At 41.2% G+C, this 20,249-nt stretch overlaps 1 long non-coding RNA gene across 1 annotated transcript in view; it reads right to left on the bottom strand.

The window, feature by feature from the left end:
• LOC117244137 overlaps positions 1-12,956 on the bottom strand; it is a 74,016-nt gene extending 61,060 nt beyond the window's left edge. Inside the window, exons 1-2 of the long non-coding RNA XR_004496651.1 lie at positions 12,852-12,956; positions 12,437-12,635 (exon numbers count right to left, since the gene is read on the bottom strand). This is a non-coding gene — a long non-coding RNA (uncharacterized LOC117244137). The remainder of the gene's footprint in view (positions 1-12,436; positions 12,636-12,851) is intronic.
• Between the last annotated feature and the right edge of the window lie 7,293 nt (positions 12,957-20,249).

The raw sequence follows: 20,249 nt of genomic DNA on the forward strand, positions 1-20,249 counted from the left end.
ACTGACTCATTTTTCTTGGTGTTACAGAAGCACATGAGTTTCTTGGTTTTTTATTTCTTTCTTTGTGCCTCAGAAGAACAGAATTACTGTGTGAATAGCTCGAAAATGAAGAGTCCTATTTATCCAAATGAGTCCTCTGATGCCTCCTTGCACCTAGGTTGTGTTATTCTATTTAGCTTGAATAATAAAAATACAAACTTTTTGTACTTCCTCTTTTTCCTCCATCAGCAATTAAAGGATGCAGATGCAAATAAAACACACCTTCACGTGGGTACCGTTTCACGCATAAATTCCTCAGAAGCAAATGTATTTCCAGAGCTCATGGGTAAATTCCTCCCCACTGAGGAGTTTTCCCCAAACCCATCACCTTGGCAATCACAACCAAAATAATAAGGCATGGACACAGGCAAAGTTCTTGCTTTACCTGAGGGTAAGTCCCAAACCACTCTCTACGTGAAGCTGAAGGAAACACATGGCTGTGCTTCCCTAGGATACGAGACCTCTCCCACAAAGAAGATGGTGCCATTCCCACCTGCTGTAGCAAGCAGCTCGGCATTGAGCCCCTGGTGATGGATATCACACAAGAAGAAAATTATATTCAATATCAGTTTCAATGGTCAGGCTGACTAAAGTCTGTCATTGCCATCATCTAATTTGAGGTGTCAGAGATAGAAATGGCAAGAGCAAGTCCCAAAATGAATATTTCCTGAAGATCAGTCTGTCAGAAACCAGGAAAAAGGCACCTGGAATGGTGATGGCTTGGTGCTCAGCTGGTGGCCCACCAATTCAAATAACAGGGTCACCCCCACCATAAAGCAGACCACCACAGTCCTTGTCATCAACACAATCCTGAGCTCATCCAAGGGCTCTTTTGACAAGGATATTTAAGTCACTGAGCACTATCAGGCACAGAGCCCTCAGTGCCAGCAAAGGTGACAAAACTCAGCGGCTCACAGAGGAAAGCTGCAGTGCTGAAGGGCACTGAGCAGCACCACTCTGCTCCTGCCTTGGGTCTCCTCCAGCACACCAACAACACTGCCCAGCTTCCAATCACACCTTCACCTCTGGATGGGAGGGAAGTCCTACAAAGCACTGCAGTGGCAATAATGGCACACACAGGCACACACACGTGCTGGAGAATCCTCTGGGCAGGTTTCAGTAACAGAGGAAAAGCCCCTCATCCCAATGAGGCTCAGGAAGGTGCTTTATTCATCAGTGACACTGATGGCTGTTAAAAGCATTAGAGATTTTTCCCAGCTGTCACCACCCCTGCTCCAGTGTTCAGCGTAGGTAGAAGCTCTAGTTCTGGAATTAAATGCAGCTGCTCAGTGCACTTCAGATCACCAGCATGGGCTTCAGGTCCTTCCTAGCCTAACTCTGCTCTCTTCCCAGCCCTTGCAGGCATTAAGCTCTAAGAATGACAAAGGTGGTAGCTCTGAAGTTGTTAATACATCCCCAAGAAAACAGGAGAGCCCCACATTCCTTTCACAGCAGAAGCCCAACCACTTTAAAAATTGAAGGGAAAGAGAAACCAAACAAAGCCAAAAAAGACCAAACAAATTTAAAGCAAACAAACAAACCCCCCCCCAAAACAAGCAAACAAACAAAAAAATCAGGAAAACTTTCACAAGACCTGAAACCTGCTCATTGGTCTGAGCCTACACATGTAGTTTTGCCGTCCATCCAGCTTGACAACATGAAACAACAGTTCATGTGAATGTGACAAAGCCCAGCTGAAAATAGAGAAGGCCAGTGGAGGAATTGGTGACTGCACAAAGACACCACAGGCACAGCCTGTCACTGCCCCCTGAACCTGACAGAACACCTACACTTATCCTGTCCTCAACAGTGTTCATTTATCCAGGACTAAATATGAGATTCCTAAGCTGGATTTGTGAATTCCTGCAGAGGCTTTGATTCAGCTCCTGACATGCTACAGGGGAGGCATAACCGGAGTCAAGAGTTACACGCCACGCTCGCTTAACCTCCTCCGCAAAATGCTACAAATAGGAGGTCCCTTTAAAAAACACATGAAAAAAGGAAAGTGCAGCAGCAAAAGCACCTTTTCATGTCAGGGGAGACTTTGTGTGAGAAGCAGCGCTGGTGGAAGACACTTTCTGCCACGCTGCTAATTACCTAGGGTCGCCTTATCAAACAAATGGACTGGGATGATACGCCAATAACAGGAGGAAGGATCTAACTGGGGGATACCAGGGGGTAACACAGAGCATCTTGTTAAACTAAATTTGTTAATCTAGTGTATATGGGAAAAGGGCAAATGGGAGGGAGAATTCGTCCTTGTTAAACATTTACCAAATGTTGGGTTATTTGAGCCCTGGGGAGAAGTAAATGTATTCACTACTTAAAGGCTGCAGCATTTGGTCTTCTCAGTTGGAATTTATCCCTGATCTGAAGGGAACATTTTTTTCCCCACTTGGAAAGGTTAGCAGTCTTTGTCTGTGCGAGTGATTTAATATAATGGACCATGATTATTGTTGGATTATTATAATGGCACATTGGCACAGTTATAGTTAAAGTTTTGGCAGAGTTTGTCTCATAAACTGCTATTTTACAACTCGGCTGTAAAAGTTTACTTCGGTCTGAAACTTGAGATACAAGATCTCAGTCCAGGAGGAGTCTTTTTTACATTTTTTTAAGTCAAATTAAAGGAAAAAAAAATGCTTGAAATTCTCTTGGCCAGTGTTTAAGTTATGCAAGTATTAAATACAAATTGAAATCTACTGGCTGAAGACACTTGACAGCATTTGCTTGCTCCTGAATGCTTTGAGTTAAATCAAAAATAGTTTCAAGCACTTTTATGTAGAAACATGGTTTTCTCACTTTAAGTATTTTGAAGAAAAATGTGGTCCAGTAAAACAGCTAGGATATTAAATAGAAAAATGGAGAGTGTGTCACAAGCACTTTTTTCGACAGAATTACTGGCATATATTTGTTATTAAGAATACAATTGATTTTTACTTTGCATATGTAAATACACAGTCATTAGTTTTAAACCCAAAGTTTGCAAAAGTTTTCAGAATGCATACTGAGGAAAAATTCAGCTTGTTTTAAGAGCCCCTGTGGCCTTTGTAGAGTAAGACTACAGGACAAGCTAAGCCCAACACCATATCATCTTCACAAAGCCTCCAGATTTCTCAGTTCTTAAAGGCACAGTAGCCAAGAGACCACGTCAGTTCTCATATCTGCTTCCCCAAAGAACTCCAGAGGAACTCAGACACCAGACTGTGAAAACACTGCTTACTGGTACTGTAGCTATCATTTATATCCACCTGGTGCCAGAGACACTGCAGCTGGCAAACATTCAATCGACCCCAGATGAAAAGTTTGCAGGAAATACAGGGCAGTAAGTAATTTCTGGACTAAAGCTGCAGAAACTGGAAAGAATAGAATCATTCAAGATAAAGCTAAACACAATAATCTGGGGAAGAACCAATATAACTTTTTTTTTTTAGGAGAATGTCGCAGCTTAAATTTGGGGGTGTGAAGAAGGAACAAAGATACATCCAATACAAGCCCTGGCCAGTTCCAGGTGCCTTTAGCCAGCAAACTTATGGCCTGAAGTAATACCACCAGAAAGTTACTGTTTTGGCATGAATGCAAGTTTCCAAACTCATAACATGTAAGCTATTTCTGCCCAATATTTTGAGGTTAATCTCTGTGTTTTCTTTGAAGCCTCTCTTTCCCTATTGAGACATTTATATCCAGGGGGGTGATGCAAACAGCCAGAATAATGAATCTTTGGGCACTTTTGAGGAGATGTGGGAGTATATCCCTCCCTGCCATATGGTAGGTCTTGGAAAATGCTGGTGACTCACCAGTAAAGACTTATCCATCCAGTTTTCTACATATCAAACAAAAACTGTTTCCCAAAAAAATTTCCTTACAGAGTTTTATCACCTGATCCCTGTGGTTTGTGCTCTTGCTGCTCAAAGCACAAAAAAATAACTAGAAGTTATTTTTCCCTGAGTGTGGCCCATCACCCACATGGAGACTGGTCAAAAAGATCTCAAGGTCAAAAAACTCAAAATTAATACTAATCTGCTATCTGCTTAATCGGAGTTAACATTTTTCACAGGTTGAAAAAGCATTAAAGGCAGCCTATAGCTTTCATTATTGAGTCAAATTAATTTTTTACTTTCAAATCCCACTTGTAGCACAGTTTTTAACATTCCAAGTCATATTTATCTTTTGCATATTAAAATATGATGCCTTTCTATAAATAGCTACAGGTTTCTTGGCAGCATTGGTGTGACAGAGGATTAATTAAACTGGAAAGCAGGGAGTGTGGGGACCAGATTTATATAATGAAAACAATATATCTGCTAACACCAGAGAAGTGCTGACACTGTAATAACGCTGATATTAATATTTGGTACAGAACATTGTAGAGCACATTAGTAAGGTGGTTAAATCTGGTGGGCTGAGAAATGATCAGAAATTACCAGAAGAAAATAAGGCTGTTACTTTGCTACTAATATTACAAACCTCACTCCCATTCAGAAAGATTCACTGATATCTTGTGTTTTAATGCCCAGAGCCCGCAAAGAAGTCCCCTGAACTCCCATGAGAGCTCCACTGCAGCTGCAAGATTATTCAGAAGTTTGATGGATTTTTTCCCTAGATAACACCACAGCAATCTACAGTCAAATGGGGACTAGAGAAATCAATAAGAAAAAAGAATTACAATCTACCCCCTCCTCCAGTCTACCAGCTAGTTAATACAACCAGCTTGTTACATGGTTTTATGTTAACATAGCCTTATTTACTTCAAAAACAGTGAGAGAATGAACATCCAAACACCACATCAAAACAACCCATTTGACCTTATGAACATTTTCCAGGATTTCATAGAAAGTCACAAGCAAAAAATTACCTTTGAAGTTTATACAAAACAGGGAAAAAAAACCCAGAAAATACACAAAGAAACTAATAAAAAAAAAAAAATCCTTCTAAATGCAAGATGCCCTAGGGCTTTTAAATATTCAAGAATATTAAAACACATTCAAACTTTACTTCACTACTCTTGGAAAACAAAAGGCACCACCTAGTAACTTCCACTTGATTCCTTCTGCATTCCAACTTCCACCTCATCCCAGGACATTACACACGATGAAAACAAGTACTAAAACTAAGTTATTTATTAAAACTATAGAATAAAATGACAGAGTAAAGATATATATGTATGTCGACAGTCCAAATAAATTAGGGTCATTTTCATCAGTAGATGACAATTTTTACATTTATTGCAATATTTTCCTCATAACTATTCTGTCTGATGACATTTTTGCACATATATAAAATATATGTGACAGTATATAACATATAGCTAGATATTTGACCATTGCTTAATGCTGCAGTATTTTGAATACATTTGCAGACTGTCAAATATTTTAGACTTTCAAGTGATGCATTTTAAAATACAGTAAAATGAAGATAACTTACAGAGTAAGAGACAGATTCTGCTCTTGGCTACTAATAAGAAAACTCAGCCTCCTGGCATGTCTGAGAGTACCAGACCACATCTTTATTATCTTTAAAGGCATAAGCCATGTTAGGAAATAACAGAGGTGGGAAGATGCTTATAGGACCAGGCTGTCTATATAAATCTGTAGGAAGCTATTGATAAAGTTAAACCAGGTGTCACAGGCTGAGAATCTGGTCAAATAACTTCAATTCTAGTTCCTAAGACTATGTGCTGACACAGGAAAAGAAACACGATCAAAGGCAGGGATGTTTCAATTTGGGAGATGGGCAGATTTTATCCTGGCACTTGTCATTTTTATTTAGCAGATTTAGCCTGGAATGAGCACAGATGAAGTTTATAGTGAGAGAATAACAGAAGCCTCACCTACTGCAACCCAGCTCTTGTGTCTGTTCTCCTCCCCAGCCAGATCTCACCCTTTCAAACCTGTGTGCCTTAATTCACAACCCTGCCCTTCCATGCTCCAGCCTCTTCTCCTGACCTCATCCCTCATCTTTCTGGCCACAATCCAAGGCCTTGGCTCTTTGCCAGCTCCTCACCAAGGCTCATTGTCTCTTTGCTCCTCCTCTCCCACCTTCCCAGTCCTTCACCTTTCCAACCAAACTCCAGGCTTCTGCTCTCGGGTTGCCTTCCCTGCCGCTCCTCTCATTGACATTCAGATGGGAAAGCCCTCAAGGCTGCTCTGGCAAAAATAAACCAACACAGAGGTGTAGGCTTCCTAACACAAGGGCTTGCCATCCTCTAAAAGCCCTGAGGGAATGGGAATGTGTATCTTCACCTTCCACCCTGCAGTGCTCTCTTTGGGCAGCTGTGCACTGCTCAAACCCAGCTCCTTGCTGCTGAATATGCATGAACCAAGATCGTTAAAAGCTTGTCAGCTTTGCCAAATTTGTGTGGATTTTGACAAAAGCTGCAAAAGGCATATCCTTGAAACAAAAGTCAGTTTGTTGCCAGCTTTCCTGCCTCTGCTCCAAAACATGGGTGTGCCATACAGTTTTAAAGAAAATATCACCAGAATTGGGTGTTTCTCTGTCCTCACCCGCCCCCCACCCCCATTCTACTACTGCAATACACTGTTCCAGCCTTTTCCCTGTACTGCTCCACCCTTCCAACCCTATTTTTTGGGGGATTGTTTTGGCTGAAATTTTGTCATCTGAAGCAGATAGCTGAACTGGAAAGCATGTCTCTGAAATTATTAAACTTAGCAGAGACACACAAACCCAGGACCTCCTAAAGGTCCACTGATTGTGAAATGCTCTTCCAGTTCTAGTTTCCCAAAACTTAGATCACACAGTGTACCCCACCTTCTTTCACAGCTAGATCCACAGGCCACTGCAAGGTGTCTTCCAGCAGCCTTGGGATGGAGCACTTCCAGGGAGCTTCTGCTGATGGGCCAAGGTGTTTGGATTTTTGCAGAAAAAAAGACTTTTCATTAAAATTCAGCTCCAGAAAAAAAAAAAAAAAGGATGAACCAAAGTACAGAAGATGTGCATCTAGTATTTGTTAATGGCTTGTTTTAAAAATTTGTGAGGTGCTTTAAATTCAGGGTGGGTTCCAGACACACTGAATAAAGAAAAGCAGTATTTCCTCTCTGCCATGACTGGGATATAAGTAACGACTGACAAGCCTAGAGAAGGAAACAGATGTAGAAACTTTTATAGGTAATTCCTTGGATTCACTAGGAACACTGGTTAAGAGTTAAAAAAGAAAGAGTTCAGCATAAACAGTCTTTTATGTGCATCTAAAACTGACTTGAGCCGAGAGCCAAGACAGCCTCCAAGCTATCGGAGATACCATCCTGGTCCTCACTTTCTCCAGGGGAAAACTAACCAGGCAGCACCTGTCCAAGGGCTGTGCTGCATCCCAAAAGGCAGCACAGCACCGTCTGTGCTTCTCATCTATTTATTATAAGCCTTGGAAGCTCCAGCTTCTGTCAGTTTTAGCCACTAGTGGATGTGACAAAATTCTTCTGCTTCTTGCAGCAGACAGGGAAGCCAGGAGCTGATGAGCCACCACCACCCTTTCCCCATCCTCCATGCAATGCAAGATGCAGTACTGCAGCAGACCATCACTCAAATCCATCTCATTTCACTCTTAAATTCACCTAGTGAAGACCTAAGAAAGCCCCCAGTATGGCTTTCTACTTTTGAACTGAGATTTCAAACTATTCAGGGCAAAGTTTCCTCTCAGCCAAAATCATAATATGCTGCATGGTTCAGGTGGAGAGGAATGTGGCATTATCAAGTAGCTCAGATGATGGAAAACCATGCAAATTATTTCCTTCAGAGAGTACTGCAGAAAGCTCTGCCTGCAGGTATTGTACATGGCCAGGCTAGAAGCTTTACAACTATTAATGACAGCACAAAAAAGACATGGAATCCACTGAAACACTCAGCTCCAGTTTTGGAGGTTCTGGGCAATGTCCCAAATTCCCCAGTATGTGCCTTTCCCCATTTAGAAAAAACCCTTATGTTCCTACAAACCTGAAGAAATTCTCTGATCCTCAACCTCTGTACCAAGACAGGGGCTCAATTAGATGAGAGTCAGCAGGTGATGGGATGCTTATCTATTCCAGCATCCCATCAAAATCCTTCCCCTAGAGGGTCAATGCAGTTTCAGGCCAGGCAGGTCTGCCAGAACTTCCCTCTGTCAAAGCCTCTTCGAGGTGCACACATAAATTTAGTCCCTTCTCTTGAGAAATGATTTCATTAAGAACACCCAAAATGAAGGTTTTACTACAGGCTCAGCCTTGTCAGATACTAAACACCTCTTCCTTGCTTGATGACCATCAAGTGATAGCCCTGGAAGCCAAAATCCCATCTCTGCCTTGTGAACAAGGTCAACAGGAAACCCAGAACAAACCAGCCCTACTTCATTTACAGCCCCTCACAGGTCAGTCAGATTTCACTTGCAGGAAAACTTGTAGGTTTCAACTGCAGGAAAATCAAAGCAGAATTTCCCATCAATAGGGCACAATCCTGATAGTCAAGAATCAATAGATCAGCTTCCCCTTCTTGTTATGACACCAGCTCAGTGCTACTGAATGAAACACTTCCTTTAAACTCATCAGCTCAAATTCCTCTGCTGACAAACATCTGCACACACACCAGTAAGACAAACAGTAATTATTTCCCCAGAGAAAAACAATTCTGCTATAAATTTCAGAAGCAGCTTGATTTAACAAATTAAGCTAAGAGCTAAGGACACAAAATGCAGTTAACTTCTTTGAAGCTAGTGGAATCAGAAATTATTTGCAACACCTCTTTTGAAAGGATGAATACAGAGCTCTGGACAAAACTTCTGGCCTGGGTTTTTAAAGGGGCAAGAAACTAAACCTGACTCTAGAGGAACATCTTTCCAACTAATAAATCACAGGTGCATTTCTCTTCCTGACACTTTTTAGAATTTCCTACATGAATTAATTTATAGAACTAGAATAGAAAATATCAACAGAAGCATCCCATTCAGAGCATTTGAATTTTTGCTTTCATTATTCAAATTTTGGGGTTTTTGCCACATATTAAATGACATTTTTCACTTCTTCCTAGTACTTGACATGAGGAGTTTCTTGCTATTTTATAACTACCTTATGAAAGGCAACAAAGTGCTGAAAAATGGCAAAAATACAGTTTTCCTTAAGGAAAACAGCAGGAGTGTCCTGCTGTCATACAGCCTGGACATTACAACTGTTCAAGAATTTCTGTGCAGCTGAGGGCTTCTGCTCAAATTTCTTTGTTTTCCTTCTTTTGGTTCCTTTTGGAGGAACATATAAAACTCTTAAAAGATCCTTTCCTCTGAGAATTGTTCCTTCTCTCCCTCTGCAGTGATAAATGCCATCTCAGAGATGGTAACACACATAAACTACGAGGATTTATAGCACATTTCCAACACTAATATTAAACACATCCTTTAAACTTCTTCTTTGGAAAGATTTCGATTTTTTTCCCCTCCTTTAGTATCATTTAATAGCTGTTAAGTCACCTTCAAAGAATTTGAAAACCTTTGAAGTACAATACAAAAAATAGACTCCAACATCTTCCCAAGAGCTGCAGGTAATGTGCAGTAATTTTTGAAGGCACACAGAGATAGAGCTGTCTAATGGCAAGTTACCACCTCCCACCCCACAGCCCTACTCCAGCCAACACCAATTTTATAAACATGCTTTCATTCTACTCCCTTACACTACAGAGGCATCAGGGATGAATGACACAGATTGCCAATTTGGTTGCTTTTATTTTTTATTTTCTTTTTGGATAACTTATATATATTTTATTTTTAGAGAGGAGATTCTTCTCCAGTTCTTTTGCAGTAGGGTTTGGGTTTGTGACTTCTTGCTTCCCCTATGTGAGGGCAAGGGATGGCTTTGCTGCCTAATTTCTTACTTCAGATCTCATTTGGTCAGTAAGAGAGAGGATTACTGCCTACCTGTCATAGATTTTTCCATTTTGTTACCACATATCCATGGATTTCCAAGAATAAACAAAAAAAAATTTCCTAAGCCTTTATGAAAGGGTTAGGAAATTTTTAGAACAAAGACTTCCAATTTTAACTCAGTCCAAACTCCCTTAACATGCATGTGGCCAAGTGGTGCTATTGCCCAACCACATGAAAACAAAGATTTCTAGCATATGAAAAAATAATTATCTGTACTTTAAAAGTTCAGAGTGCAGAAGTTCTGCATAATTAAAACATTTTCTGAATCTTGCTAGCGGCCCAAAGGTTAAATACTTCTCTTTGCTAGCACAGACCACATAATTGAGAGGAAACAAGTGAGTTTATTCTTTGAAAGGCCATGGAAAAAAACCCTAAAAAACCACCACAAGTTTATTTGTACTTGCAAATCCTTTCAGGTCTAAAGTACCAGCAAGATAATAAATTGTTTTTGCTGAAAACAGGAAGTCTGGCAGAAATGCAAAAGGACAGCTAAACTTTGGCTAGACAGCCCAAAACTCTGCATTATACTTCGAGAGTATTTCCAAAATAATAATAAAAAAAAAAGAAAAAAGAAAAGAAAAAAGAAAATAAATAAAGAAAATCAAAATGCCTCAAATCCTAATCCATAGAAAGCTAAAGGAACAGCAAAGGCATCTGGCAGTGGTAATTTGTTGCCAGATTTGTGGTTGTCTTGTGCTGGCTTCCAGGCTGGTTTGCCAGTTTGTAACTTCCATCAAGTGCAGCTGAAGCCCACATTTATAAAGCCTCAAATGCTGTCAAAGTTAGATAAGTATAAAGCAGTCCTTTCTTTCTTTCTTCTTTTCATCTGACCAAGGCCAAAGGAATAAATAAATAAATAAGCACCACTCATAACACTGTGGTGTGTAGAGGGAGACAACAGAATTTTGGGTCTCGGGACTAAGTCCTCACCAGGTTTTTGCATGTAGAACTCTACAGGGCAACAGAGCACCCTCCACTCTGCCACCTCACTGTCACTCCTACCCCATCATCAGGCCACCAGCAGGGCCTTCTGGCAGGAGCAGTCATCTGTCATCAGAAGCTCGAGGGCAACAGTTTATAAGTTTATAAGTGTGGTCTCTTTTAAAAAAGTGTACGTTCAAAACACATCCATCCCGCACACAACTGGAAATTAGCACAGACTCCAGACTTCCAGGGGGATTTTGAATAGTTTACAGGACATGTTCACTGGCTATAGCCTGTGAACACAGCCAGGCTTACAGTGGGCTCCAGCACTGACCACTTTTTGCTGCTGTAGTGGCACTTTGTGGCCCACCTCTAGCCTGGGAGGATTGGTTCTGTCCTTAGGAAGGGCCATGTGGAGTTCAGAGGTTGCCACAGGCCAGGGTTTGCTCCTAGGAAGCCACTCAAGCATTGCTGACTTCTTGTGGGAGTAAAAGGTTTCAGACTGCATGGATACCAGCTGTACCATGGTACTTATCCAAAGAAGATAAATAAATGTGGAGAGCAAATCCACAGCACAATTCTAGTAAAGGATACAAAGGGTTCCTCCCAATTCAATACTGATATGAATGCATTTGTGTGAGGAAGGGCATCTTAAAATATTAACTTTGTTTTTTGGGTTAGACCTTCCTCTCTGAAAATGCTGGGGGTTTTCTCCACTCTCTTTTTTTCCTTCTTTCTTTTCTCCCTCCCCACTCACATTTATGAAAATGCAGATCCTCAAAGCATCTATTACAGAGCACCACTGAGTTCTTTGGGACAAGCAAAATTTAAAATATAATCAGAAGCATAAATATTATCTTCTGAAACACACAACCCTGAAATTCAATGATCATAAACTGATCTCTTTTTTTATAAAATCCATTAATATTGTTATGTATTCTTAACACCCAACTTACCAACAAGAGACCATCTTCACTATATCTGGGGGATTTTGTTCTTGAATCATGACCTCACAACAAAGTCCAAAAACAGAGTGTACAAGAAAGAGAGCTCAAATCTTCAAACTTCTTTCCTCAGTATAATTACTTGCCTAGTTTAATTGCAGAATCCCTCACACTTGCAGGAGCACAGACGAGACAAAGACAACACACTGGTATACTGTGAACATGGAATATGCAGAAAGCCAGAATAGAAAGGTCCTGAGAAGTTGTAATAATGACCAAGGATAACAAAAAGGAGAGAAAACAAAACAAAACCAGCAAACCTTATTTTGTTTTACAGTGTTCACCATGAGAGTCTTAAAAAATCAAGCTTTTAGAAGGACTAAAAGTTAACTTATCAGTTAGAACCCTGATATTCTCTGTCCCTCTGGAAACCTTGATCATGTATTTAATATTAAGCCCTCCCAACATCTGCTCTTTAATAGTCATAACAGCAATGATACCAACAACACCCACACCTTACGACACAGCATTTTTCATCTGCTGGAAACAAAACTCTTCCCAAAGGAGGCAAAGCATTATCATTCCTTGTTTAGAAACAGAAATCCAAGTATGGAGAAATGAAACCACTTACCCAGGACCATTCAGCTGGTGCAGCAGCAGAGCCAGGTGAAGAAGCCAGAGCCCCTGTGCAGATCTCCAGTGTAAGCCTTTAACACTCAGCACCACACCTCCAGCTTCACTAGAGCAGGTAATGCTCTCCTCTCTCACAGATCTGAGCTGAGCTTTAGGTACAGTCTGGAAGCACTTCAAAAGCTGTGGATCAAAAAGCCCTGTATAAATGCAAAGTGTGATTATAATTCAACCAATGTTGGAAAAATTGCAGCAGTTTATATTTGTTTTTCTGTATTTGTGGAATTTATGTTGCTTCAACACTTGAACAGCTTTTGATAATGACACCATCTGTTAATTCTCACCCCTCACTAAATTAGAACAAGTGGTGGAATTGTTAGACCGCAGTTTTACAGATCCCAGCTTATCAAACAAACCTGAACCCAGGGTCAGTGAGAGGCATAACCAGCAACAGGAGGAAGCAACCAGTCAGGTACAATTTCCAAGCCAAGCAGAAGAAAAGGATAGGACAATCAGGAACAACACACCTCTCAGCAACTCCTCTGGAGCAGTTCTTTGTTGGGTTGTGTTTCCTTTCCCAGCCCTGCCAGGTGAACAGCATTTGCTCCAAGGCTCAGATTGGTGGGACAGCCGTGGGTGGGGTATTCCTGATAGGATCTGAGATCACTGCCAGGTGGAATGGACACCTGGGTCAAGTTTAACACTCTCCAATTGCAACAAGTGGGCAGAGTTTTGAGTGGCTCTGCTGTTGCCAGATTAGTGTTCTAACTGGTGTAAATTACTCTAATTTATGCATGCTTTACCTGCAGAAATACCAACTGGGGAGCATGAGGAGGGCCATAGGTCTTGATAATACATTTACTAAAATTGAAGTTAATAACCAATATTTCGGCTACACTCCCCTTCCACCCACCCCCCCCTCCATTTTCCCTACATATCCATATAATTCTCTCTGCTCTAAGAAATGCTCTTCCTCTGTTTTCATGTTATATAAGAATTTGTTTAATATACTAGTATCTGCAAAAGGCTTAGATTATTCACATGCAGATCAGTGAAAATACACAGCTCCTGGTCTCTAGACTAGTTTTTGCATATGTTGTTAAACACTCCTTAGTTCTTCTATGAACCTTTTAGTTCTCTCTTTCTGAATTTGTGTCAACAATTTCATTATTTCCTTAGACAGTGAACCAAATCCCCAGTACTTGTAATCTTCTGTTTCACAACGATATTTTAGTGTAGGAATGGACTTTTACTAATGACACAAGCATGACATATCACTGCACAAGGAACAGGGAGTTTGCTCACTTTATTTATGAATGTTCAGGACACAGCTATGGAAACCTCAGACCCCACTATTCCTGATTATGCAGGAGTCAGGCACAAGACTGAAGTTGCACTTGTCTAGGAAGAGCCTTGGTAGAGCTCTTTAAATAAGGCAGGTTTGGTATTCAGCACCGTGGTAATCTCCTCACACACTCAGGAAGGAAAAAGGTTTTCCACCTGCCATGAACACAATTCCCTGTCACCTTCAGTGGGCTTCTAAGAAAAGTTCCCAGAGAATTGTGGATGCCCCATCTCTGGAAATGTTCAAGGCCAGGTTGTCTGGAGCACTGAGCAACTTGCTCTAGGGAAAGGGGTGAGAGACCACACTGAAAATGAACCTTCTGGTAACCCCAAGAAAGGCAGGTAAAGAGCCTCAACCCCAAAGGTGTTGATGCTGCTGTGATGGGGTGAGAAAAACGTCCAGGGTGCAAAATCTGCCTGACAAAAAACCCTTTGGTCCTCAGTTCCACTGATTGTGACTATTGGGAGTACATAATAATCAGCTCACAGGGGACACCAAGGTACCTAAATTCACTTGTTGCTGTCATTGAAGGGGTAATTATTCCTAGAAAAGAAGAAGAATGAGACTTTTTCTGGGCATTATGGGCACATGGCTGACATCACTAGAAGCCAGTCCAGACCCCTGAGTTCAGGCCAGCTTTCTAAAACCCCTTATGTCACTGTTTTACAAAAGGTATTTGATACCACTGCTGCCTTCTCAGATGTGATCTCATCCTTGACCCTGAGTGGCACTTTTAGGAATAGCTCCCTCAGGTTTACTTTTATCAGATCATAAAGTACATCATATTCCCTCGCCTATGAGATGTGCTAAAACTTGTATCATTTGTAACTGGAAATCCTATAAAGCTGCCTGACATTTCTTTGTCCACAAAAAATTGAAGTCAAAGTTGGAATGGACGAAAAAGAAGTTTCCAAGATTAAAAAAGTGATTGTTTGGTGGAGAAAACTATAATCAGGTGCACTTTTCCATGAATACAGTAAGAGCTAAGATTTTTTGTAATGAGAGCAGGGCTATATCCCTTCTTGGAGTAATAAACACATGACAGTGAGTTTAAACACTTAACTGAGTTGCTCTGCTAATGTTACAAACATAAAATATATTCTATATTAAATACAATCAGTTTTTTTACAGAGAAAGTGGCGTGGTACAAAAATATCCAGCATCACATCTTACAGCATCCTGTCAGGACTCTTGGAATACTCCTTTATTTTGCAGATCTGCAGACTAAGTAAGAGGGATTAAAAGACTTGCCCAAGGTCTCCAAGCAAGACAGGTGCCCAGTCAAATTTTCACGGTCAAAGATAAGTACCATGCCAGCAAACAGCGTGAATCTAAACAAGCAGACAGGTTGGAGGATGTCAGCAAAAGGAAGACTTGAGTCACAGCTGGCATGGGTCAGCCTGTAAGTCGAGGGGGCAGAGAATAAGCTGAAGCTAAATATACTCCAACTCCTTGTAGACTCTGTGCTGGCAGTAGGCCAGGCTGCAGCAGTAATGGCTGGGCTAGGTTTAAAGTGCTCTCCCCTGCCAGCTAGTCAGCCCTGCCTTAAATTAACCCAGCTGACTTTAGACTGAAACAGATGATGGTTCCTTATAAACTCAATTACACCAGCTCAGCCATGAGTGGAGAAGGCTCCAGATGAAATGTGGTGCTTTACCAAAATCTTGAATCTCCATTGCCTTCCTTGCAGTAACTGTTGACAGTGACTTAAATTCTTTAAATCCATCTGAAAGACAAAACTTCAGGTTAAGCAACATCACCTTCAGGGGCCTCTGCCTAAGGTTGCTGTACAGATGATGAAAGGAGGCTTTCTGAGACCATTTCTCCACTGGATGTCAACATGCAGCAATGAATTCACTCAAGATGTTCCTGTGGATTTCTTTGCTGGTAGGGTCATCCATTTCTGTGGACTCCTTTTATTACAGTCTCTGATCTTTCCAACTGCAAGAAACCACAGTGCTGCTTTACTGGAGACTTGTTTAAGTCCTGATATAAAATGATGCTCATATACACCCTTAACAATTCCACTGCAATCCAACCATTTACTCTTATATTAGTTAGGATAAAACAAAACCCTGGGGTCTGTAAAAGCATGTATATGTGCACAGAATAAATATAGTTTGACTCCTAAACTTACATGCTGAGACTACATTTTCTGTAATAAAATATTAAAGTGGTTTCAACTCCACAGTTGGGTTTTTTTAAAGAGACAGCAAAAGACATCAGTGCAGGACAGTATCCACTGGACACAATCAGTCACTCAAATGAGTAATAAAATGAGTATCTTCATTATGGACTGACAAGGACCAATACAGACTTTCCCAGAGAGAAGTAACCTCAATGCTGCCACCTCATACCACCATAAACTAAGCTCAAGTCTTCATGTGAAGATGCATTTCTAATGCCTTGCATTTAAATATCAGAAAAGTCTGATAAAGGACTGTCTGAGGCTGAGCCAAAGCAGAGTAAATGGCAAGACTGTAATAATACAGAAACTTGTGGAGGCTTTGGAGAGCAGTTAATCACTTCTATGGAATTTAGTAAGAGCTAAATCTTGTGACACTTAATTTTTTTTCTGTGCTTCTTCAGAAATTAGGCTCTTCTGAAAAGTCACCTTTGAGGATGGTTTGTCATAGCCAGGGCTGAACTAGTGGCAGGAGTTGCTTGAGCTGAGTCCTGGTAGTTCAAGTAGAAGCTCTCCCACTTGTCATCACAGAATATATGACCTTATTACTCCTCCCTCGGTTCTGGCACTGATTGTTAATGCTGTTTGCAGCCAGTGAAGTTTCCTCAATGCTCTCTGCTGCTGTCTCTCCCAGCCCCTTCTGCTTTTGTTTTCCTATTGCAGCAAAAAATATGTGAATCCAATTTTCTGCCAACACCTAGATGAACCAACTCCAAAATATAACGTGGAGGACAGCAAAGCAGAAAGATTTGTGTTCTAGTTATACTACTAGCTAAAAATGCATTGAAAATTGCAGGACTTTATTTGTATATCAATGACACAATGCCACTTCCTACTGTAGGACCTGAACAAATTAGGTACCGAAGTCCAGCCCTCAACAGCTCAGATTTATCTCAGATTTTACTGGCAGGGAGAATGAGAGTCAGTGACAGGACAAACCCACGATTGTGAAGAAAGACAGCAGCAGACCCAGATCTGCTGGCTCACTTCCCTGGATATTTGACTTTCCACAAGCTTCCTGATAGCCAGGGGTATTGCAGAGAGCTGGAGAACCTGATTGTTTTGGGCAAAGCTTTTCCACTGGCACTGAGGTCACCAGGCAGGACTGGAGAGATGTCAGGGCTGCAGCTGACTCCTCTCTGGCTGGGAGCAGTCCCTCTGTCAGAGCATGAGCTCCCCTTGCTCTCTCCCAGCCCTATCCAAAAGGCATTGTCTGGAAGCAATTAGAGATTTTTAAATCTTTTTCCTTTTTTTTTCCATCGTTGCCTGACAACTTCAGCAGACGCACATGTAGCCATCCCCCTACGCTTCTAAAGAGCTTTGCTTACTGTTAACTATTTAAATGTTGAAAGTATTAAAGCTAATTTAACTCACTGCTCAGAGAACCAAATCTGAGGTCAGCTCTCATAGACGGCAACACTGTTGTGGTAAAAGAACTTCGGGGTAGTTTAGAAATCTTTAGAAAAGCGTTCATGCCTGTCCACATACTTGTCAGTCCTACCTGTCACTGCTAATGTTGGGGGGGTGTTTTAGGTTAGGGAAACAGATGGAGCTGCTTTGAGGAGCTCCTGGAGGAATGGCTGTAGTTAGTGCTGAAAGTGGTGACAGGAGATGATACTCAGCTGGCCAAATTTTAGGCACCTTGCTTCAGGTTCTTAACCTGGCAGAGTATGGTCCAGTGAGACACAAAGGCCGTGGAAGGGGAGAATAAAAGACAGCCTCTTCCACAGTGTAATTCACATTCATATTTAAATACTCTAATTGCCTTCCAGAGCAACTGACTCTCCCCTGGTCAACTTTATTGGAAACCTGGAGAAATTCTCCTGTGTATGTAGACATTGTGAAATGCTCTTAGTATCAAATTGAAAAAGTCTTAGATGGTAAATGAAAAATTCTCTTGACTTCAAAGGTGTTACTGTTTTGTAAACACAGTAAAGTGAACAACTTTATTCTGACTGCCATACTTTTTTCTGTGTGTGAAAAAAAAAGGAAAGGAAGTAGCTGGCGGCTGCTAATGGTACAGCAGCAACAAAGGATTTTTCCTTAAAGGGATCCTTGCCTGCTGTAAATCCAGAGCAAGGGACACATCAGGATCAGACTTGTAAAGATGTTCATAGCATTGTGAGAGCATCTTCTACATGCACAGTAGACTGTCTTCCATAACCCTGAACTGGTGGCTTTGGGGGTATGAAGTCTTCTGTTCCTAACTGGAAAAAACAACCTGCTAGAAATAAACAGCAGGTTATGCTGATTTTATAGAAGGGTGAGTTTTCTTTAAGGAATGCTGAAGGATGTGAACATTCCACACATCTAGAAAATCTTTGCTGTCAAAGACTGAAAGGAAGAAAAAAAGACAAAAATGAACACGTCAAGTAAGCCTCAATTCTTTCTCATTTTCCAGGTCTAAGGCCAATAGATAGGCACTTATGTTTTGTGGGAGGAAAGGAAGTCTGCTGGAAGCTTGATTCTGGAAGGCCATAAGGGGACACACAGCCAAGTTCTAAAGCATAGCTGCAGTTATGGTTTGTCTACATTGTCTTGTCATTAATTCTCTAGTCAGTCTTCTGGGGGATAACAGGAAATCTCCAGATGGCAAAATCCATGCCGTAGACACATTTGTAACCTTTCACATCTGTGACTATGGCCTTGCAAGGAACAACATTTGAGATTACACCACGCTTTGAACTACAGGCAAGACGCTTATATCCCCAGCAGCACAGGGAATGGTCATAAATGACTTGGTCTTACTTACTCTACCATCAGTCAAACTTTGTAATCTGTACAAAACAATGAATTACTATCAAAAGAATATGAACAGCCCAAAGCAGCTCCAGGGCTCTTCTGAGGGAAAGCAAGGGTCTTGCATTTGTCTTCCACTTATATCAGAACGGGAATAACCTGATGACCTCAGAAGTGGAGTCATTTTTAATACCTGCTCTTTCCTCCCAGTACCTGGAGGGGTAGAGTCCTGCATGCCTCATCTCACTGGTTATCATTATTATGTCATCCAGATCAATCATTTCAAGCTCATTGGGTTGTAAATGCAGCTTTGATCATTCGTTACACTTTGTTAGTATTTATCAGAGCCAGGGCTCTGTTAATCCAAAACAGCATCACTCAAACAGCAAGGAAACCTGGGCTCCAAGAGCACTCACTGCAAGTTGGAGGGGCGGCGTTGGGTTTTGTTTGTTTTCTAAATTATTCACTTCTAAAAATTTCCCAACTGCTGCAGGGTTAATCTCTGAAAGGCAGAGGAAACCTTTCCTCTCTTGAGACAGGCACAGCAAGAGCGAAAGGTGAAGCGCTTGCCTGTTGCTGTGAGCCCATCGCTGCTCCAGAGGATCAGAAACAGGCACAGAAGAAGGAGGGATTCCTCTGAGGGCAAAACCTCTTTTATGTCAAAGTGTGCGTAAGGCTCCTGGGGCTGACCCACAGCGCACTGAAGTCATCCAAACCGAGAGGCCTAACTCATAAAGTGCTCCAGAGCAGGTCTCTCACTGCTTTAGTCTCCTTGTAAGCACCAGCGACAGCTGATGCCGCACTTAGGACAAAGCAAAAGCACCTCTTTTTAATCGTGAGCCGGGAACCGAAGGGAGGATTGGACTCCAAATGGTCTCCTCAGCGATGACAAGCACAAATTCTTTAGCACCATCTAGCTAACAGCGAAGGTAACCCACACCGACACTCCTGCCTACGAGGCTCCCAAAGCCGGAGCCACGGGAGCCGCACGCTGATGAGCGGAAGGGCAGGGTAGATTTAGCGCACCGAGAGCGGAGCGAGCGTTTCACACAGAGACAGATGGAGTACGGAACAATTCCTATCTAATATAAAAAAAAAAATTAAAAAATTTTAAAAAAATTTTAAAAATTAAAAAAAAATTAAAAAATGTATAAATGGGAAAGACAAGTACAAATTGTATAAAACAAGTTAAATGGTACCTCGTCCGACTATCTGAGAAAACACGAGAGCGGGACATGGATCAGAATACCTTTTTTACTGGAATGTCAGACAGAAAAGGGATGAGAAAAATGCTGTGGAAGCAAAACTGAGTGCAGAGAGCTTAGGAAAAGGCTACAAAATTAATGGAATGTGCCTAGAAAACTTTGAGAGAATAATCAGCTAGTCACTCAAAATCTTGAAAACTTTTACATAATATTTGCTGAAATGTTTCTGTAGATACAAAAAAAAAAATACAGTAGGGTGAACAGTTTAAAAGAGTACAGTGTTTTGAAGTGAAAGATCTGGAATTTTCCTTTTTGAAGGCAAATTCTTTCTTAATCTTGT

This window comes from Parus major, chromosome 3, assembly GCF_001522545.3.
Source record: "Parus major isolate Abel chromosome 3, Parus_major1.1, whole genome shotgun sequence".
Lineage (NCBI taxonomy): Eukaryota > Metazoa > Chordata > Aves > Passeriformes > Paridae > Parus > Parus major.